This window comes from Rattus norvegicus, chromosome 15, assembly GCF_021556685.1.
Source record: "Rattus norvegicus strain SHRSP/BbbUtx chromosome 15, alternate assembly SHRSP_T2T, whole genome shotgun sequence".
Lineage (NCBI taxonomy): Eukaryota > Metazoa > Chordata > Mammalia > Rodentia > Muridae > Rattus > Rattus norvegicus.
This window is the reverse complement of record NC_141548.1, coordinates 26,168,973-26,192,076: the sequence shown is the minus strand read 5'-3', so window position 1 is coordinate 26,192,076 and position 23,104 is coordinate 26,168,973. Positions and strand designations below refer to the sequence as shown.

Sequence of the window (23,104 nt, the reverse complement as noted above, 5' to 3'; positions counted from 1 at the left end):
ACAATCCGGTCTACAGACCAGATTCCAGGACAGCCAGAGCTACATAGAGAAACCCTGTCTTGAAAAACAAAACAAAAAACCACCACCAACAACAAAACAAAGAGGAAACGCAAACTTTAACGGCAATGAAATACGGAACAACGGAAATGTGAGACTGACGTCGGCCATGATGGCTTAGAGCTACGGGCATTTTCTTACAGCGTTGCTGGGAATGCAGAAATCACTTATACGATATGAGTATATCAAAACCCACCCTCTCACTCAACAATTCCCTGGCGTTTACCCACAGAAAGGTATAATACTTAAAACATTGTTGGGAAGACTTTGATACCAGCCTAACTCATAACAGCCAAACCCCAGGATTAACTCGGGTCCACCATAGGGATGGGGTAAAATGCGGCAAGTGCAGCCTAGAGCTGTGTTGCTCCGCAGCAAAAAAAAAAAAGAAGGATGAGTTACTGAAGCAGGCAACATGTGTGAATCCCAGACGCATCATGCCAAGGGAAGGGAACAGGCAAAGGCGGGCACATGCTGTATGGTTCCACTGCAGGAAACTCCAGAGTAAAGAAGACCGACCTAGATCTGGAGTGCTTCCGGGGTACCACTGCCAGGCCTGACCCGAGGCCACCCCTGACACCCACATGGTGGACACACACACACACACACACACACACACACACACACACACACACACACGATGTTCTCTATAAAAATAGATGTTCGGGGCCTGGAGAGATGGCTCAGTGGTTAAGAACGTGCACTGCTCTTCCAGAGGACCTGAGTTCAGGTCTCGGCGTCTCCGACAGACGCTTACCACCTCCTGTAATTCCAACTTTAAGGCAATCCGTTCCCTCTTCTGGCCTCCGCAGGGACTGCGTTCATGTTCACAGACAAGATTTTAAATAAATAAATAAATAATAATTTACTTATAAGAAGTGAATTATTTATTTATTTTTTTTTTGGTTCTTTTTCTCGGAGCTGGGGACCGAACCCAGGGCCTTGCGCTTCCTAGGTAAGCGCTCTACCACTGAGCTAAATCCCCAGCCCCTGTGAATTATTTTTTAGACATGTTAATAGTTTGTGTCTGACCCTCTGGGGGGGGGGCCCTCAAGTGGTTGCCCCCTGCTGGGCCTTGCCGATGCATGTGGAAGTCTTTTGTTCCTGACAAAGGACCATTCTGACCTTTTTGATTGGCACCTGGGTGGTGACACCTGGGCATTTACACCTGGGCATTTACACCTGGGCGGTAACATCTTTGAATCAATTCCTGTTCTTCGTTCCTGAGGGCATAAGCATGTTTTTCCACTATGCTTCCTGGAATTTTCCACCCGGTGGACTTGGGGTATATATTCTGGGAACCTCAGTAAAGTTTTGGCATTCTGGTAACACAAATGACTCAAGTATGTGTTTTTTCTTAAACCTTGCAGGCCTACGCCCAGTTCTCGGTACCATGGTGGCGCGGGTACCGTCAAGTTTGCATTATTGTATGTTATGTTTTATTGTCTAGCCATTTAATATTTAGGGGAAATTAGGCAAATAGTTATTCTCTCATTCAACTCACTTAGCTAATGAGTATTCAAAGAGCAATGAATGTGAATGCCCTTAACAATATATATATATATGTATATATATATATATATATATAAAGTAATTGTAAGTTCATAAATGGGATTAGCCAATTTGAGCCACAGTTTTAGATTTGACCATTAGCAGGATCAAAAGGGAAAATATAAAAATAGAGGGTCTAGGGCCACATTCAAACATTTGAGTATCTAAAAGGCAGAGTCTAAACTGCGCTGTTCTAACACACCCGGGATTGTGCTGCAATATGGCTGTCTGGGCAACTATGAGCCGTGACTCAAACAATGACACGGTGTATTTCTCACAAGATTTCTGAAGCCGGCATTCTATGGCAGTCTGGAGGTTTGAGAAGGGACATACTGCTTTTCTGCATGGTGTCAGATCCCCTAGCACTGGAATGGCATAGGATCTTGAGCGGCCCAGGACGGGTGCTAGGAACGGACTCCTCAGGTCCTCTTGGAGTATAGCAAGCCCTCAACCACTGAGCCCTTCCTCCAACCCCATTTGGGAACTTTCTGAGGTAGAGCTTTGCCATTTAGCTGTGGCTGGTTTCCATTCCAATCTTCCTGCCTCAGCCTTCCCGGTGCTTGGAGTACAGCCGCCTGCTTTATAATGATTTCCTTTAGAAAACTTTTTCCATGAGTTTTTGTATTCAGTTACATCCTTTGAAACCCCTTTTCATTCTTTCCTTTTTCTGTTGATTAACTATTCTCTAGTAACTTACTGTAACAGACTACATTTAATATACCTTCAGGGCCCTTCCTCCCTCTCCCCCCCCCCATAATTGGTTCAGCAATATATAATTTTTCTTCCTTTGGAGAAGACAAATGAGAGATGGCTCAATAGTTAAGAGCTCTGGCTGCTCTTCTAGAGGACCTGGGTTCAAATCCCAACACCTATGTGGCAGCTCATAAATGTCTGTAACTAATTTCCAGGGGATCACACGTATGCACATAAAAATAAATTTTAAAAAGGAAATAAGGTTTTATTTATCCCTGGCTACTGATTTTTTTTTCTTGCTTATCAAGAAGGAAATGCCAACAGATATTGTGGATCGGTAAAAACAGATACTTTAATCATTTTAACATTTCACTGGTCTATCCTTCCAAAGTCAAAAGAGTCTCTATTAAGATCAAATCATGCACATACAGAGTGCATTTCTAAAAACCCTTGTTGTATCAAGGACGGGAGACCAGCCCATACATGAACGTTTTTATTTACAAATGTGTTAACAAATGTTCTTTCATCTGATGGCACACGTGACGAGAGTGTTTGTAAGGAAAGTGCAAGGCTATGCTTCTACAATGACATTCAATTTACCTTTTAAATTACCCCCTGAGATGTATTTTTTAATGTCAAGATTAGCAAAACTCCCTCCTGAGTCTTTAAAGTCAGAACTCCTGAGTGTTCTGCCAAGACTTTATCTATAATGCCATCAGACTTGTTCTCAGTTTAATTTCCTTGAGCAAACTTTTTTTTTTTTTTTGAATCACACAAAATCTAGAAACCCAAAGAACAATTGAAATCTCTAAGCAAACTTCTGACTGGGAGTCTCTTGCTCATCTCTCGCTGATCCAAGGCCTTTATTTTAACTACGGACAGGAGCTCGGCAGTTATATCAGCAAACTTGTGAAAACACAGGCTGAGAGAGTTTGTGTAAAACGCTGCCAGCCCTAACATTTTCTCTCTTCTTCAATGTAATTTTGTCCTCACCAGGAAACAAAACAGTCCTGTGAGATATGACCGTTGGACTCGAATTAATGAATTAATCTATTTATTTTCTTTGCAACAAACTCATTTAGACACTTCGGGGTCTTTTTGAAATTTTTGTTCTCTGACTAGAAATTAGAAAGAAAAAAAAAATCCAGAGTCATGAACTTCTTGGGCTGTGGAAGGTTCTAGCCCCAGCGGCCACAGCGAGTCTTCTGCGAGCAGGCTCCTTCTGCCATTTATTCACTCAAAAAACATGCATCACGCCAGCTATCCTCCAAGTTCTAGAATAGCAGACCTGAGGTTTGACAATGGTTAACCACGAGCTCCAACCTTGAAGGAATTCAGTCTGGAGAAACAGAGGCAAACGACTGTTGGGCAGTGAGGTAAGGACCACAGGCACTGCCGAAGGACTTGAAGCTTCACCCCTGACGTTGGGTTGCATGAACAAGACGAGCATGTGCGACGTGGGAAATTTAAGGGGAGAGCCCTCCACAGCGCTGCCTATCGAGACCACATTGCAGTTTGAGATCTCTATGCGAAGCCCTCGCCACCACCCAACATAACCAGAAGACTGGCCAGAGCGGAGCATGAATGGTGGCCCGGGAGCTAAAAACTGTGAACCTAGAAACTACGGTGCTTCAGAACAGGCCCCTGGTGTGAAGAGGCCTGCGTAGAAGACCAGAGAAGGGAGGTCCTGGGCCGGATGGACGTCATGGCTGCCTTGTTGGCACAGCTCCAAGTTCTTCTCTCAGCTGCATTCTTGACCCTACAAGCCACAGAAACTTAAAATATTAAGCTGCAAGACAAGGACACGCGTGGAGAATTCAGCTCCTTGCTTGGTTGTCACACTGATGGAATTTCTGCTTTTTAAGCATAGCGAAACAAGACTCTGAGGGTGGATCTCGGTGTGGGACATCCAAGATCAGTCGCCTACCCCCCTCCCCCACCGCCCCGTACCCCAGAGTGTTTGCTTATTTCTATTAGTAATTAGACGGACCCATTTGCGTGCGCTTTGTACTTGACTGATCCCTAAATATGAAAGAAAAGGAGACTATTTAAAGATGATTTCTACCCAATACTGAAATAAAAATGCATTTTATTGCTACTAGGACCCAGAGCCTTGAGAAACTTCACATTGACATATTTCCATACGTTTTAGACAGCAAACACCGCATCTTAAGTTCTTTCTAGTATTAGCAAGCTACAAAAGGTGTTTTCAAAAGCATACCGGGAATGTATTGTCTATCAAAATGTTCTTCTAGGACTTAATTTAGGTTTTTTGGGGTTTTTTGTTTGTTTCTTGGTTGATTTTTGTTTGGTTGGTTTAAGTTTTCTTACTTCGAGCGACAGCTCATCAATGCACTGACAAACACTTCTGGCCCCTGTAGTACACAGACAGAAGGTTCCTCAGGACACCCACTAGAAACTAAAAAGACTATGGTCTGCATATTTGGGAGGGGTTATTTATTTTATTCCTCGACACTTCTCTCTCTCTCTCTCTCTCTCTCTCTCTCTCTCTCTCTCTCTCTCTCTCTTATGTTTTGCCATTGACAACGTTACTGCCATTTGTACCCTGAATTGGAAATCACCCAAAATTCATTTTATTAAAAATCACATCATTCTCTTTAAAACAAAGTGCCGTTGCTGGCAGCTAATATTATTTTAATTTAGACTACAGTTGCAGTGTTGCTTAGCGATAAATACTTTATTCAGATTCCAGTTTTAATAAACGATCTTGGATAAAAGATTGGATGTTGGAAAGTTGAGAGCAGATTAAAGGCAGACTTGGGGTCGAGGCTGAAAAGGGGGTCCTTGTTTGTTTCCTCAAACAGAACAGGCAAAGAAAAGTAATGTCAGAGTTTAAAATAGCTGTATATTGTACTAATATCACCTTTCTGTCATATCTGAGACTTCTAGTCCATTTGACAACAGTGTTATCAGTGTAAAAGTTAGCAAGGGAGCCTTACTTCAGTGGCTTGGAGAAAACAGTCCTGAATGCAGCCTCATTTGGTTGAGGGATGGTTCGTTTCTGTACAATCCCTCAGGAATCCATCTTGTTTTGTAATGTTCTTTCCTACAGTCAAAACTGACTCATGATCCTGTCCACACTCTGCCTCAGGGGCATGGGAAAGAGAGGATGTCCCAGAGCAGATGACTTGTCTATGAAGGCAAATATCCCAGAAGTTAGGGCATTGGTCCATACGTAGTCACACAGCTTATGTAGATTCAAGGAATGCTGACAAAATCTAACTGGTATCAAATCTTTTATTAAAACAGCAGGACTGGGAAAGAAAGGTAGAACGAATTCTGACCAAGCAGGGGCTTTCTGATCTATGTGGAGCACTCTGCCAGAAAAGTTATAATTCTAAGAATGATACGAAAGATAGTATTACAGAGACAGCACTAGAAGGCAGTCTGTTTCCAATGGATACTTTTAAAGGACACCTTAACACAGAAAGACAGCAAAAGGCCCAGAGTTTACACAAACACCTTTCAATAGGAGATGCTGTGTTACAAGACAAATGAAAGTCGTTGATTTACCACGCTCCTCTCCAAAGGAAAATAAGGTCACCCTGATTCTGAGAGGCCCTATAGGAAAGGGAAGGGATTCTAATTAGGATTAAGAACATTATCTCTCTCCAAATGTCTGCGAGCACACAATGCTGGTTCTGTCTGTGGTTACACCTATAATTTTGCAATATGACTTTTTAAAAACAGAGGATACAATTTGGTAAACTGATAACTAATTTAGATAATACTAATTGTATTGGGGAAAAGATGATTGGGGAAGTTATCAAAGAAACCTCAAGTGTGCTGTGCCTTGAAAACACGAATATTGTGTGAAGCTCTTTTCCCTTCCACAAAATAGAGGTGACTCTGAGATGCAGTGTGTTCTACAGCGTCCTGAGGAGACGCTGCTGGGGGCAGAGGTGGAAGGCAGACTGCTTGTACTGACTTGGGGCGCACTGGAATCACTTACAAATTCCCTTCTGTAAGTGGTGTCTGTGCATTGGTACACACATAAGATAACAATACAACATCGTCTTCCGCCTTCATAATCACGTCACCCTCTGCACAAGCATTTTCCAGGAGAAATTTACTACGTCTTCCTCAGTCCAAAATCAAATAGTTCAGACAGTAAATAAACCTTCTTGACTTTTTTTTGTCTATTGATCAATTTTTAGAGAATCAGTCAACCATTTGTTTTCTATTTGAGGTGAACATAGTCTGTGTGATGGTTTGTTTTAGGTGTTCACTTGACTGGATTCGGGGACACCAAGATAGCTATCAGAGCATTTTTTCTGGGTGGGAGAACTCGTCCTGGATGAGGTAGTGTGTAAACCAGGTTCTCAGTGAGGAAGAACCACCCTCAGCGTGAGTGGATAGCATCCAGTTGTCTAGGAATACAGACAGAACTAAAAGGTAGAAGAAAGTTGGAGTCTCTCAGCCTTCCGGAGCTGGGACGCCATTTTTCTCTTGCTCTTGGGTATCAGAACTCTGGGGTTTGCAAGCTTCAGACTCCAGAGCTCCTCCAGCCCTGACCCAGTTCTCATGTTTACCATGTATTGAGGTTTATGCTGTCTTCTGCCTCTGGGTTCAGCTGGCCTTGGACCACCTTCTCTGTTTCTCTAGGCAACAAGTTACCTATTATGGCTCTTATAACTCTCCAAAATTTTGTGAACAAGTTACGCTTTTTTAAAAAAATCCCTGTTCATCTATCATCTACCTACCCATCCATCCATCTATCTATCTATCTATCTATCTATCTATCTATCTATCTATCTATCTATCGCTTATACACATATTTATCTATCTAAAGATAAATCCCACAGTCTCTTCTTTCATAATATTCAGGATAAAGATACACACACACACAGGATATAAATACACACACACACACACACACACACGTGTGTGTGTGTGTGTGTGTGTGTGTGTGTGTGTGTGTGTATGCATGGTGTTGATCCTATCTTATGGAGAACGTAATACAGTGTACTAACCTCCACATGTATGGTATTATTCTAGTTCCATTTCTGCTGCTGTGAAAAAAATACCTCAACAAAAAGCAACTTAGGGGAGAAAGGGACTTACTCCAGCTCAAAATTCCAGGTTAACAGTTCATCATTCTGGAGATGTCAAGGCAGGAATTTCAAACAGCTAACCACATTGCAGCCACAGTCAAGAGCAGAGAAATGAATACATATAAGCTAACTTGCTTGCTTATGCCCAGCTTGATTTCACATTTTTCCTGTTTTCACTCAGGACCTCTGAAGAAAATGGTGCCTCCCACAGTAGATTGGTTCATACATACCAGTTAACTTAAGACAATCCGCAAAGACATGTCCACAGGCTAACCAGTAGATATAATCTACTCTACCCACGTGATTCTATATTATGTCGAGTTAACAATTAACACTAACCATCACAGGTATCTTGTAAAAAACATCTTCAGTGTTTTTTTTTCTTTTTTGGTTCTTTTTTTCGGAGCTGGGGACCGAACCCAGGGCCTTGCGCTTCCTAGGCAAGCGCTCTACCACTGAGCTAAATCTCCAACCCTATCTTCAGTGTTTTTTAAAATAAACTTATTTTCTATATCGTGGGATGGTCAGAAGGAAGATGTGTGAACTGACCCAAGTGTTTTATAAAACAAAAGACATGTCCTTTTAAGACATAATAAACACTCTTACACTTCTGGAATTTGAGTCAAACGAATCCTCTGAGCTGATTGTTTCTTTTCTTCCTTTTCCCACATTGATCTACTACAGTGTTTTGGCTTAGCTTTGTGTGTATGAAAATATTTCTTTGGACCACTTCTCCAGCTCTTCCTTGCTTGTGGCCTTCGAGTTCGACTTAGCCACTCTAGAGAACAGAATGCGAGAAAAGTTTGGGATGGCCCTTCTAGCTCCTCCCTTCCACGCCCTGTCTCATCTGGTTCTCTTTATAACCTCCCACTGTCACACTTTTCTATTGTTTCATTTCCTTCTTGATTTAGTTCTATTTTATTGCACTGCATTATCCTGTGTGTGTGGTGGTTTGTGTGCACGTATGGCTGTGCACCGTACGCATGCAGTACCCCGGAAGCCAGAAGATGTTGGATCCCCTGTAGCTGGGGTTATGGATGGTTGTGAGCCACCATACAGGTGCTGGGAATTGAACCGGGGTCTTCTGCATCAATGACAAGTGCTCTTAACCACTGCACCATCTCTCCAGGCCCTGTTTCATCTCTTGTTACATTCAGTAGCCTGATTTCTTCTGCTCAACTCTTTGTATTAGTGGGGTGATCACTTTCTCCAGTATCTCATGTTTGGATAACCTCATCTGCTGTTCACCTCACACCCATGCAAATGATGCTTTCCTTACAGTTCCTTCCCCTGATCCATCTGGGGTAAATTCTAACACGACTATGACAGGGAATCAAGTTGGCAATTTTTTTTTATGGAAGAGTTATCTGTAGACTCTGATTCTACCTCTTTATTTCTCGTAGGCTCACTCTAAGTCATTGGAGTGACTACCCCATTGCTCTATCATTTTGGCGCCAAAGACACCAAAGACATTCATTTCTGACACTAGTCAACTGTCACCTTACCCAAGCTTTAGCTGCATTGGATGCTTGGCCCTGAAATCCTCTCATTTCCTGGCTTCCTAGACATCACACCTGTACTCCAGGCTTTTCTGATACCATTAACCAAACTTCCCCATTCTCCCTTGCTGCGTCCTCCTTGTCTCAGAGTCCAGATGGCTGTTATCAAACCTGTTTGCTCTTTCTCGTAAGTACTTAGCTGGGCTTCATTTGTGAATGTCACTTGCCGCTTAGAGTCACCGGTGCAACTTCTAGGCCTGGTCCCTAAGGTCACATCCATCATCATCCCTCATGTTCCATTTCTCCATATGATACAGATGTTCACAGTGACCCTAAAAACCAAAGCTGGGAGGTAAGAGTAGCTAAAGTGCAAGGAGAGTCAATCATCAGTCCAGAACTCAGGCTTGATTTTGGTGTAAGTAAAAGATCAGGTCCAAAGCTTGTTTCTCATAGCAGGTAGCATCAATTCAACAGACTCACAGCTTCTTATGCCTTTACCATCAAGTGACCATGGCTTAGCCCTTGGGTTTCTTCTCTGTCCTTTGTGGCCCCACCCAGGCATAAACCCAGAGTAGTGGTTCTCAACCTGCCCAATGCTGCGACCCTTTATTATAGTTCATCCAACTGTATTAAAGGTTGCGGTGACCTCCAACCATAAGAGCATTCCATTGCTACTTTATAACTCTAATTTTGCTACTTTTATGAATCGTATGTAAATATCTGTTATGTAGGATATCTGGAGTTGCAACCCACAGGTTGAGAACCGCTGATTTAAATCCAAATGGTTTTAAACACCATCTCTTTTTGTAAGTCAAATCTTTCTTTTTTTTCTCATTATAAAAACCACCCTTGGACCTCATAACTCATCTGCTGATGAGTTCCATGAGCCAAACCTTCTCAATACCCAACAGCTTTCCAGTTGTAGAACTCCTAGCTGTCACCCTGGTCCTATACCTGCATCTGGAACCCTGGGGTCACCTCTCACTGGTTTTCTGCCATCTGTCCTGGCTCTGTGCACTTGATGCATACAGTCAGCAAAATCAGACCATGCCAGGCTTCTATTCCGACCTCCTTAGCTTTGCATTGCTCTCTGACGGAGCACGGGAACCCTTCAAGGATCAGATGCTCCTCTTGCTTCCTTTTAGATTTCATCCCACAACTCAGTCCCTATGCTTGTCACACAAGCCTGCTGGATGCTCCTCCGTATGTCCCCATCTTAGGACCTCTTCCCCCTCCTCCATCTCCACCACTGTGGGGCCTTCATGCCCTTGACTCACATACAACTTTAGCAGTAGATTTTTCCTGGCCATCCGTTTAAATTGTAACCCTTTCCCCTATACCCACCTCTTTTCTTTACTTTTCATTGTTTCTCCAGGTATAACCATCATACATGACTTATTCAGTTAAATTGTCTTGTTCCTTCTTCTGATGGAATTTAGCTCAGTGTAGGCAGATATTTTTCCTTGTCTCATTCGTTGGTACATTTCAGCCCCATGACCGAGGCTTGGCCAATTGAGGTCCCGACAAAGTAGATTTTGGTTCTGGTATGTCACTCGGGAAGCAGAGGCTGGTAGATCTCTATGAGTCTGAAGCCGACCTGGTCTATGTAGTAAATCCCAGGATAACCAAGGAGATCCTGTCTCAGAAGGCAGCAGGGTATTTGAGGATTGGATAATTGAATGAATTTTCTCTACTTCTTTTATTCTAGCCCAAAATCTTAAATTTAAAGTGTTTTCTATAAAGCAAGCGCTAGGATAAGTGGTAGAGAGGAATAGAAGTAACTCAGCTACCACGATAAGCCTCTTGAAGAAATCCAAGGGTGAGATGACCCAGTCTACACAGGGCCATGCTCCGTACTCACAGGGCCAGTCAAGAGCAGTTCTGTCAGCATTTGTTAGCTGATAGCATCAAACAGCCCTTCAACAGGCACACGATGTAGTGCTGGAGCACTGGGAGAGGTGTAGATCTAAGGACCCAACAGCTGCAGTCCAAAGCACGCCCCGTGAAGTCCTGGACCTCTTCAGAATGTCCCTTGCCCTGGGACTTGGCCATTCTGGTCATGCAGAATGTGCTCATTCTTTCTCCTGGCAGTCAGGACTTGCTCTACCATCCTGCAAAGACCCGCCCTTCAAAGCACAGACGCATGCACGCTCACACTCACACTATTACCAACCAGCACTTCCACACTCCTCAGACTGAACCCATCCATTAGTCATGCCAACGAAGCCATTGATTGGCTTCCTCTGACCAGCATCCAAGACCAGTAGCCAGGCAGCACTTGAAGCTACTGGTGCTAGGCTTAACATGTGAAACCAAATACATTCTCTCATATAATATCATTAAATGGCTATATTTTTTGAGATGGGGGGGGGTCTCATGTTTCCCAGACTGGCCTCAAAGTGCCTCTGTGGTTGAGGATAACTTGGCCTGCCAAGCCCTAAAATTACACATATGTGCCAGCGCACCCAGTTTATATAGGGCAGAATGAACTGAAGGCTTTCTTCACATTAGGCAAGCATGCTACCAACTGAGCTGTGTCTTCAATCCCCAGATGGCTATAAGTATAATAAATGTATGTATGTAGACATGTCTCTTTATTAGAATACCGTAGAGTCAAAATACATAATTTGGAAAACCCAAGAAAAGGGTAGAGGGAAAAAAAAAGAGTGAAAAAGAAATGAAAAGACAGAAAGAACAGAAGGGCGGAATATATTTTGTTTCAAAGGTGTCAGTGATTAAGAGATGATGGGTGGGTGACAGCCGTTTTCCCTGTGTAAAGGCCCTGTGTAAGCTGAATACGTGAACAGAAATCCCGGCATCACACACCACTTGTCACAAACCCAGTACAGAACCAGAGCAGCTCCTGTTTCTCAGTGAACTTGGAAACCTGTCTGTGTCAAGCTAATTACCCTGTCATCAGCAGCATTTCGTGACAGGCAGGGCACTTAGACATTATAAACAGCCCCAAGTGCAGATCCCACTTACCCGTGTCCTCCGTGTGAAAGAAATAACTCCAGTTATGAGGTGCAGAGCAACATTTCGTACTGAAAAACCGCGAGAGATTAAGCACAGATTTGGCCCTGCCTATGAAGAGTGATGTCAAGTAATGTTGTCGGGTAATTATTGTGAAGACTTAACTCCTGTGTCATCAGGTATTTATAGCTACACAAAGCATCCTCCTGATTTAAACCGCATTCGAGGTGACTACATGTCCCCGGTGATTGACAGTTTAGAGCTCAGACAGCCTAAAAAGATTAAAAACATTAGAAAGTGGCAGGTGACTTCTTCCCCTCAGGACACTTCCGCCCTGCAAGGAAACCGATTGAGAGTTCTAATGACGTTGCTAACAGGTAAATTCTCGAGTGCTTGCTTGCAGCAGTCCTTCTCCAGTAAGGAATGCAAATCCTGTTAGGCATCTTTTTTATCTTGGTTCCAGTGGCTCTGAAAGTCAGATAGAAGGTGGAGGCGAAATAGGACTTCCTTGAGACTCAACATACCCTGAAACATGTCCAACTTCTAGGAGCAGATAATGTTTCAAAGCTGTTAGCCAAGATCAATTTGTTTTATATCTGATACATTCTCTCTCGGAAACGGAGCCAAAGGTTATCCAAAATTCAGTTATTCATAATTTCAGGTAACCAACATTGCTTCTGTGTGAAATGTCCCCCGTAGCTAGATGGACCGTCACTGATTTACATGATTTCTAATTATATACCTAGGTATGCCTTGCCTCAGCCTCCCTCTTTTTTTTCTTTTTTTCTAGAAGATTCAGAGAGTTTTTAAAATAATCTCTTTAAGTTATTTTATTGCTTCCTATAAAGATATAGTAATAAAACTGCATAGTTCTTTGAACTATATAAACACACACACATGCACACACACACGCGCGCACACACACACACACACACACATGCACACACACACACGCACGCACAGGCACAATCTCAAAGCAGCAATAGTATCTAGTCACAAGGTTGTCAATGGAGTGCTAGATGAAGAAACTCAAAATAGTGGTCTACACCATTTGCCAAATTTAATTAGCTACCATATGAAACTCTTACAACAGTCTCACAGCATGGATGAGACAGGGAGAATTTCTCTCACCTCATGGGTGAAGCACCCAAGGCTTGAGTAGCTTGCCTAACTCTCAAGGCTTTTGAAGAGAAACGCCCACACCTGCTACTTTTCTGGTCCGAATGTCTTCCGGGGGGTCTCCTAGAACCTGCCACCCTGTCTAAGGGACACCCGTGACTTCTGCAAGTTCTGTCCCTCAAAACCAAATCCCCATCACTAAGACTCCCAGCTGTGTTTTTGCTGACTAGGAAGACTGTGTTTTGTACTAATTAGGAGTGCGGGCTTTGCCCCCTGACATACCAGGGAGCGCTTACTAATTGTATATGAAGCAGACATAGGGTTTTCACGAGAAGGAAGGGAATAAGAAGTGAGACCGGATCTGGCTCATGGAACACCCTCCATGAATTCCTGTATTGCTACTTCTATCCCTAGACAAACTCCAGAGCCGAGCTGCTGTACCTGCCGGCATGTCCACGTCTCCATACCAGCTGCCTCCTTGGGCTCCAGCCAGCCTGGCTCATGGCTCCAATACTCGGCTCAAACCAATCGTCTCCTGTCAATAAATACCTCCTTCCCCCCAGTCCAGAACTCTCTCCGCTGGACGCTCTTCATGCTTGGCATCGGTGCAGCTGACCCTGGGCTTTCTCTTCTGAGACTAGTTCTTCCCTGTGCCACCCTTTTGAGTCCTGCCTGTCCCTGGGAACACGTTTGGACTTAGTGTTCGACTGTGCACGAGAAGGAGAGGGGTCTTATTTACTCATCTATGTTTTTCCTATATATCTTCCACCTCCTCCACTAGAGCGGTGGTTTAGTCCTACACACTCTCCCTGGAGGCTTGCAGGGAGCCATAGAACTGTGGCTGGCAGAAAGCAAAACCGAAATGATGATGATGATGATGATGATGATGATGATGATGATGATGATGATCTGTCTGATCATTCTTTTTTTTTTTTTTTTTTTTTTTTTTTACTTTACGAGTCTCCATGGATGCCACCGTAGAATCCTCAGGCATCCATTTCTCCTGTGCAAGCATCTGAGGGTAGTATAAGCAAACTGTTCCTCAGCCTCCTTTTTACCCCTAGCAATCCCTCTGCAGGGCAGACGAGATGAGCGGTACCTCACCGGTGTCCTATCTATAGTCTCACTGAAATGACATTAAACTCAAACTCGGGTAACTGGGCCAACCCAGACAGGCACCCTGGAACAAGTGAGGCTTGGCTGTCCTGTTTGAACAGCCCTCTGCATATGACCTCAGTTATAATCTGTTCTACAGGATCCCAGGGTTCTGAGAGCCTCCCTAAAAGCTCAGAAAACAGCCCCATTCTCGCAGTCTCCTTCCCAGACAGATGTCACGGTGAGTCTAACAGTATTCTTCCTGCTAGTCCATGGGGTGTCACAGATTAGGGGTGCTGTTGTGCTCCCCCAATTCAGGGCATCCTGGACACCTTGCTCTATTAATGTGGATACGGAACATCTAAGGCCATTGATGCAAAGTGATTCTAACAAGGAAGAAATCTGGGGTCAAAGGGTGGGAACTCTAGAGCCTCCTTCTGCTTCTCCAGTTTGTGCCTGGAGAGACCCTAAGTGTGGTGTGGACATGCAATGTCAGTGCCCTTTCGCAGAGAAAATAGGAAATGAATTCCAAACAATACTGGAAACAGCTGACCCTTTTAGCACAAAGCTTAAATATGCTAGCGCTCAGCCAAGGCAGCATGTGCAGAGTAAATATTTTAATCCCTAATTAATCACTTTGGTTAGATTGGTAAAACAGAAGTCTAATGAAAATAATTTGAAATTTCCTTCATGAATAATTGCCTTGTTCGGGGAATTGTGGGAAGAGTCAACTGACTGACCTTCCCTCCTCAGTCAGCTGTACTGCTCCGAGACTTAATTTGTGTCCTTCAGCCCTTTCAGTCACCGTGATGAGATTAGAAATACCTTCTGTGCAGTTTAGCAGCAACGATGCAGTGTGACAGTTCAGTCAGCGGAGAGGTAGAGGACGTGGAGACTCCTGGCTTGCTCGCCGTGGAGACTGGCAATGTGTGGTAGAGAGGACAGCATCTTCACAACCCTGCAATCTTTTATTAGATTGTGAACATGATGCAGTACTGCAGGTGATTGGTCCTGTCCCTTTCCCTTTTTTCTTTTAATTAGAAACTTGCATAATCAGGTGCCCAGGGTTTGAGCATTTACGAAAAGGAGAGAAAGAATTTTTCCAGCTCTGAGGGTCGAATCCTACCTCCATTGGCTGTATGCCACCAGATTTAATTATTTCTTTGAGTAAATCAAATCTTCCTCAGAGGCCAATGTTCCCTAGTGTGTGGAGGACCAAAGGTTAAGCCACCTTACTCGTTACCTGTTCAGACATGTTGGAACCTGTTAGATCTGAGCTGGGAGTGTGTTCCACCCCGTGCTACTTGCCCACTTTCCTTTTCTTCCTCCCCACTGCCACCCCTCCCCCCCTCGTCCTCTTCAGCAATGAATGCATTGCTTATCTGGTTGGAATGTCACTGGGAGTGATGGCTGGACCTGGGCCATGTGGCTGGTGCACACTGGCTCACACTGCCATCATTGCTAAAAATTGCCTGGTCCACCAGTCGGTTTGGCCAGTTCTGTGGACTGCCAAAGTCCACCTGGTCCACCATCTGCCACCTCCCCCTGGAGGTTCCTTCTCTCTCTTTTGTTTCCCAGTCTGGTCCTCTTTCTCGATCTTGCTCTTTTTATTTGAGAGATTCAAATATTTTGGGGGGAATTTTGCTTTTGCTTCTTAGCAATCAGGAGGGCAGGATGCTCTTGGGTTGCTGGAATGCATTTGGATAATTGTACCTCACCTCCTTGCTGTCCTGGATCTGTCTTGTAGAGTGGCCAATAATTTGCTTTAAAAGCTTGCTTAAAGGGCAGAAAAATACTTCTGAAATGGAAAGCATAACGATAAACAATGTGTAACCCAGGTGCTAATTGAATGAAAATCTGGATCAGACTTGGTGTCTCTATTCACAAATGGAATTAACCGCATTCCATGCCAAGAGGGCTATGGAAGTCCTCGATCTCACAGGATCAGAGGCATGGAGAACTGGGAGTCAAAGCAGCAGTCTCTGATCCGAGTGACTCTGATGGATGTGTGGAAGGGCAACTGTGTATCCAACAGCAGGATTTATAGGCAAATCTGAGTAGCCGAATGTATTTCTGTTCTAATGATCATTTTTAATGGTAACTCTGTGGGGAGACTGTACATTAGTACATTCGGTAGAGAAAACAGTATGGAAGTTCCTCAAAATTAAAAATAGAGAGCTATTCAATGATCCAGAAATCATATATATGTATTATGTATATGTAGATGTATATTATGTTATGTATATTATGTATATGTATATGTATTATGTATTGTGTATATTATATTATGTATATTATGTATTATGTATTGTGTATATTATATTATGTATATTATGTATTATGTATTGTGTATATTATATTATGTATATTATGTATTATGTATTGTGTATATTATATTATGTATATTATGTATTATGTATTGTGTATATTATATTATGTATATTATGTATTATGTATTGTGTATATTATATTATGTATATTATGTATTATGTATTGTGTATATTATATTATGTATATTATGTATTATGTATTGTGTATATTATATTATGTATATTATGTATACATATATGATGTATATGTATATGTATATGTATATGTATATGTATACGTATATGTATATGATGTATATGTATATGTATACGTATACGTATATGATGTATATGTATATGTATATGTATATGTATATGTATATGTATATGTATATGTATATGTATATGTATATGTATATGTATATGTATATGTATATGTATATGTATATGTATATGTATATGTATGGAGACAGAGAGAGAGAGATTTATACAGAGGAAATTATATCAGAATATAGAAGGAATATCTACACACCCAGGCTCAATGCAGCACTATTCACAATAACCAAGAAATGCAAACAACCTTAGTGCCTTTGGGCCAACGAGTAGATGAAGAAAATGTACACACAGTGAAATACTACTCCACCCTAAAAACAATGAAATCCTGTAGTTTCCTGTCCTGCAAGTGGGGTTGGAGATCAATGTGTCAAGGGAAATAAGCTAGGGCGGAAAAAGCGCAGTGCTCGTGCATTCGCATGTGGAGTCTGGAACGGCTGAAGTCCTAGAGGTTTAGACCAGAACCACAGTGACCAGAGGCAGAGGTGGGAGAGAGTAGAGGGAAAGGGGGATGGGAGGGAGTCGATCAGTAGGACTCAGCTATACTTAGAAAGAGTTACGAAGCTCTGGTCTTGCCGCCCAGCACAGTAAGCTGACTGTAGACAGCAGTCGTGTGCTGCATATTTGAAACAATGACAGGAAAGGATTTAAAACAGTTCCACGATAAGGAAATATTAGTTGTTTGAGGAGATAGCTTTAAACTGATTTAAACATTACGTATAAAACCATCGTGAGATGCCTCATTAATGTATACTATTATATAGACAACTTTTACATTTTGGTTGAAATCAACCAAGTTGACAATGGTAAAATGATAACTTTAAGGGATGCCAGAGTTCCCACGGTCACGCCTCTGCATCAAAGGGTCAAATCAAGTCTCTGTGAGTCATGTTCTGCTGTTGTGACAAGGTACCTAGGAGAAGCAGTCAAAAAGAAATGTTAGTTTGCCTGGACTTATAGTTTAAGTTTTAGTCCATGGGCCCCTGAATCCGTCACTGTAGGACTGAAGAGGAAACAGAATATTATGTGCTGGGGTGGAGAGGTTGACTGTAAACCCCAGGGCCAGCAGAGCAAGCATCCGTGTGAAGCAAGAAGAAAATCTGGTTCAACAAGACTCAGTAGCTGGTGTTGGCTCAAACTTCTAGAGTCTGACACCAGGCAGTTTATTTTAGTCGTATTTAGGTACAGTACAATTTGGGAAAAAAGTTTCCCAGTGTAACATAACCTACATTGAACCCTACTCAAAGTACATGCCAATTCTTCTATGAACATGGATTCTAAAGATAGGTTATGTCTGTAATCCTGTGTCTATAGAGGTCATCTGGGCTATTAGCTACCTCTGCTCCTGGGTGTGGGAGCTTGAGGCTCCAGGTATGGCCTGGACCTACAGATAGCACAGGGATCACATAGGCTATTAGCCACCTCAGTTCCCAGCCTTCCGGGTGGAAAACAGGCTATACCTCTTTTTCCTTGAAAAGACAGCCCTGAGTGTTTAACATTCCTGGCTCCCCTGATGCTACCTGTGAACACAAGGACCTAACACAAGGACCAGAGAGATTGTCTCCTGGCAAGTAGAGAAAGAGAGAGACAATAAGGAGCCAGAGCAAGATATATAAGTCCCCAGTGACCTACTCCCTCTAACCCAGGCCTCACTTCCTAGCTTCTGATTTTTCCCAACGACACCATCAATGTATGAATCCATCAATGGGTTAATAATCCATTCATGAAATCAGATCTTCTGCCCGATCCAATCAGAGGCAACCAGGCCCTTTATCACATGAGCGTTCAGAAGACTCTTCAGATTCAAGTCAAATTCGACTCAAGGAGAAATGCCAAGAGAGTTGCTGGGCTCCACAAACAGTCTAGACATTGTGTGTGGCCTGACCATTTTTCCCAGGCTGGGTCCTGCCGATGACAACATGTTCTGTTCTTCACTTGAAAGTCACTTGTGTTTGCGTTCATTCAGAAACGTCTGTGGGACACCTACGTAGTACTAAGGGCTGTGCCGAGCACTGCCCTAGTTAAACGTAGCCCTAACCCTAGCTCGCTTTTCCTCGACACCATGATTTAACTGCTTTCTGTGGCTTGTTCAGTTGTCTTGATGCCTGCCATTCAGTTTCCATCCATGTCTTTCTTTTTTTTTTTTCTTTTTCTTTTTTTCGGAGCTGGGGACCGAACCCAGGGCCTTGTGCTTGCTAGGCAATCGCTCTACCACTGAGCTAAATCCCCAACCCCTCTTTTTTGTCTTTTCTTTCTTTCTTTGTTTCTTTGCTTTTGGGACAGTCTCGTGTATCTCAGGCTGGGCTCAAACTCACCGTATATCTAAGACTGGCTTCGAGTTTGTGATTTTCCTGCCTTCATCTCAACTGGAAAAAGTGTCATAAACAGGTCCTGTAGTCATTTCATACATGTCCACACAGGTTCAAAAGCTTAAGTGACATACTGAAAGTTACAGCTAGTCGAGACTCACAACTGACTTAGGACGCTAGGCCTCGATTCTTCCAACTCATTACAACCTTGAGCCTGAACAACTCAGCTTTATCTTGTGGGGTTTTTGTGTTGTTTTGTTTTGCTTGTTTTTGTTGGTGGTGGTTTGGTTTCGTTTGGTTGTGCAGTGACTACTTCTATGCAGAGGTGAAACTCAAATTATTAAATTAAAACGTTAACTCAAATCCACTTTAAGCAGTGGGTAAAAATATCAGGAAGATTAAAGCTATTTAACCACAGTAAAGCATGCACAAAGCTTCCTGACTCTTTCTGCCACACACGCAAAATACAGTCATGCAGTGTGGACGTCTTCACTATGGTTTTTTTTTTCCTTGGGTTAACTAGTCTAGGCAACGGCCCCCGAACTTGGCCGCCATACGTGCTGGAGAGCGTCCAGCCCTCGGCGTCTCTTCCCTTACCCTGTTTTAATTACTTCTTGGTGCCTTCCTCCTCAGCTGAGTTTGCACATAGACGCTGAACACCTGGCCCGGGGCCAGGGCTGCCTCTCAGCCTGGGCGAAACGCTGAGTCGAGTTTGGAGGCCAAGAAGCGAGTCCCTCCTGTTACAACATCAGTGTCTCCCAGTGACAAGTCCCTGAAGAACACAGACCTTCATCCTTTAACACAGTCGCCCAGCTTCTAGAAGCCAAACGGTTAAGCCTGAAGTAAACTGGATTATTTGGGGGCAGGCATCTCATTCACAAAATACTATATTTCTTTAGTCAAATCTTCCGACAGCTTCTTATTGATTTGTTGCCTGGGTTTTATCAGAGTAGCAATGTTTTTTTGCTTTTTTTTTTTTTTTTTTTTTAGTAGATAACCGTAAGTTCTTAAAAGCCCGTGCGAAAACTCAAACTGTTTGGGACTTTGAAATTAGATCACCACTATCAAAATGCATGGAACCTTGTATTAATGCAAGCACTCTGCTTTACTTTGTGAGCGGTTGGTAGAAGCCAAGACTGGGGAGACAGATGCAGGAGAAGCATGCCGTCAAGGTCAGGGACATGAGGACTAAGTGGAGTTGTTTGGAGGGACTGAAAGATTACCACCTGGAAAAAGGACTCCATGCCAGCATTCTGGAAAATGTTAGAACTGACCTGCTTTTCCTCAGCCTTTGGACTGTCAAATGCTGGGCCTCTTTGTCACGTCACTGGTCTGACCGTGTCCCTAAGAGAGTCACTTTATTTGGAATGTCTGAGGAGAAGGAGTCAGGTGATTCCAGTATGCTGGTTTCACCATACATGCAAACTGAGCTCACGGAAAAGGTGTGTACTCAACATGACCAAGAAGAACATGGAGATGGGCTCAATCTGAGGCAGGCAGAGTTCACCGGTACCAGAAATGAGAGGCTGAAATGTTGTCCTCAAGGATTCAGAGCTTTCGTGCTTCGGTAGGGGGTTGGATCAGGTGACTTTGATGATTCACGTAGCCAAAGGTTTGACTCCTAAATGTCTTTGCTCTCCATCCCTAACTACCGTGGCTCTTTAGTTTATGTGACGGCAGCAGCAAGCCCAGAACAGGCTGCTGCTTCTACGACTTGGTTTCAGAGACAGAGGGAAGGCTGCACGGGTCAGAAACACACAACCACAGCCTTGGTTTTTTTGTTGAGGCTCCTACCTCTAGTCAGGAACAACTAATGTGGGAAGGAGATTTTCCACTAAGTGTTCCTAGTTATCTAGTATGAAGCGAACTGAAGACGTCATGGGTTTTGGGAGCTTTGTGTAAAGATTTCCTGGACTGGGATCTCAGTGTGAACTTCAGGAAAGTCTAGCCTAGGATACAAGGCGTGGAGAAAAACGAGGCCTACCCCATAAGGTTGCTGAGAACCAAGCAGCTGTCTGCACTTAGACCAGTGGTTAGCGGATAGCAAGAGATCGGTCACTAATCACTGCTGTTTACTCCATGGTTTGATCTCAGTTTCTAGAGAGTCAGTTAGTGGCGTGCAGACCATGGGCAGGGAGAGATTTTTACAACGGGGAGGGAGGTTCTTTGAGGGTCAGGGATGGGAATCACTGTAGAAGAACAAAGAAGACAGACGCAGAGAGCTCCAGGAATCAGCTCTCCTATTCAGCAGTGTTGCTTGAGAGCTCCAGCCCTGCCTAGACCCCAGATTCACACTTTTATTAGTAGAACCTAGGTGGAAGTTACTCATGAGACTCAAGTGCACAGGAACCCACCAACTTCACAGATTCTAGGCGCTTCCTTTCCCAAACAGAAGTCAAGGTAGATTCCTCCAAGCTGCCCCCATGCTTGAAGACTGACTGTGAACTTTAAGCTCCTCTGAAGACCAGGGAGCCTAGAGGCTATGAAACAGGAAGTAGTGTGTACAGCGACCTGGCTCGCTCCCTGATACCACACATCACTATTTTTTATCTTCCCCGTATCTGAACCTGACTTCATCCCAACCTAAAGAAAATTCATTATATGGTATCAGGGGAATCTTTGATGATGCCATCAGTAATTGTTCTGATAATCTGGGACATAAGCTTGCTTTTAGCCTATCCCCACCCTGTTCTACACCAACCCACTCTTTGCCTCTGTGGGCTTTAAAAATTAATTTGGAGCACAGCAAGATCAGAGAAACAAGGGCATTAGATAGTGTCCTCTGAAATGGACTTCTTGTACTCCAAAAACGTTCTTAGAAACACACGTGAATTTCTTTGCACTCAAATTAAGGAGGATTAAGGCAGCTAGACAGTTGCTACCCAGTTCCCTTGGATCATGTGGCCCGGGCTGAAAAGCCTTAAGTTGCTGGCATGAGCCTAAGTCAGCAGCCTGATCTCCAAATTAATTTTTGAATTAGATGATTGTCCCCTCCCCTTTTCCTTCTAATTGAGACTTCCATTGAAAAGCGCTTAGCAAACAGATGGAAAGACCCAGAACAAAAGGCTGTTGTGAGAAAATAAAACGGAGGTCATTCGAAACAGTTTTGGGTTAGGACTGGAGGCCCAGTTGAACCTTTCTTTTAATTATATTTTTAATAACTATAAAAGTGATTTAAAGTAGAGGGGAAACATCATAGTTAGAAGAAGCCAGAGAATGCTTAGAAACCACTTAGATCATCTCAAAGTTCATTCTTGTAGGCTTCATGTCCTTCTAGGAACTCAGAACAAGCACCTATAGGTTTCATTTCTACAGCAATTAGAATGGCATCGTCTAGGCCTTAAACAATATTCTGGCTATCTGTACACTTGTAGAAGATTCCTATAAGGTTAAATGCAATGATTATTTTAAAATGCTTTTTTAAAAAAAGGAAAGAAAAGACAAAGTTCTAGAGAGTGAGCCAGGCAAGTGTTGTCATCAACCACACTCTGAAAGAAAAGACACATTGAATGTGAACCAACCAAGCAGTAGTGCACAGAGTGTGTAAGAGCTGTGTGTGGAAACTCGCCACAGTCCCGGCAGCCAAGAGGCCCAGCAGGACACTGGTGATTTTTGTCTCCCTAGCTACATTGCAAGACCTTCTCTCAACTACAATGAAAGAGTGCTAATGCCTTAGATTTCAAAATTAAAAGCTCCACGAGGAAAAGAAACTGACATTAAGAACACATGCATAGTTTGGATAGTTCAAACTATTAAAATACCAGCTTGGTTCCTAAGACAGTCTTAAAGTCAATGGTGCTGGGTGACAGAGAACTGAAAGAGTTTGTCCAGTCTAGTTGATTTACCCCAGTTATTTCATGAGGCCAGTAGCAAGACTCTCTAGTATACAAAGAGTTTGGACTTTTGTCACTTCCAAAACCTCTTTATGGACTCGGAAGAGGAGAAGAAATGGATGCAAATCGATGGTAATTATTCTAAGTCAATGTCCTTGTTTGTTGTTCACTCTATGACTGCTGTGATGAATCCACATTGGCACTGGGGAGTCATGGGCCCCATGGGCCCTGCACTCTCTTAGCTTCAACTCTAGGAGA

General features: G+C 43.2%; 1 long non-coding RNA gene across 1 annotated transcript; it reads right to left on the bottom strand.

Moving 5' to 3' along the window:
• Positions 1 to 2,781: 2,781 nt before the first annotated feature.
• On the bottom strand, positions 2,782 to 11,921 carry LOC148000911 (uncharacterized). The gene is made up of 2 exons (XR_015639117.1): positions 11,861 to 11,921; positions 2,782 to 4,060 (listed from the first exon to the last, which is right to left on the bottom strand). It is a non-coding gene; the product is annotated as an uncharacterized LOC148000911 (long non-coding RNA).
• Between the last annotated feature and the right edge of the window lie 11,183 nt (positions 11,922 to 23,104).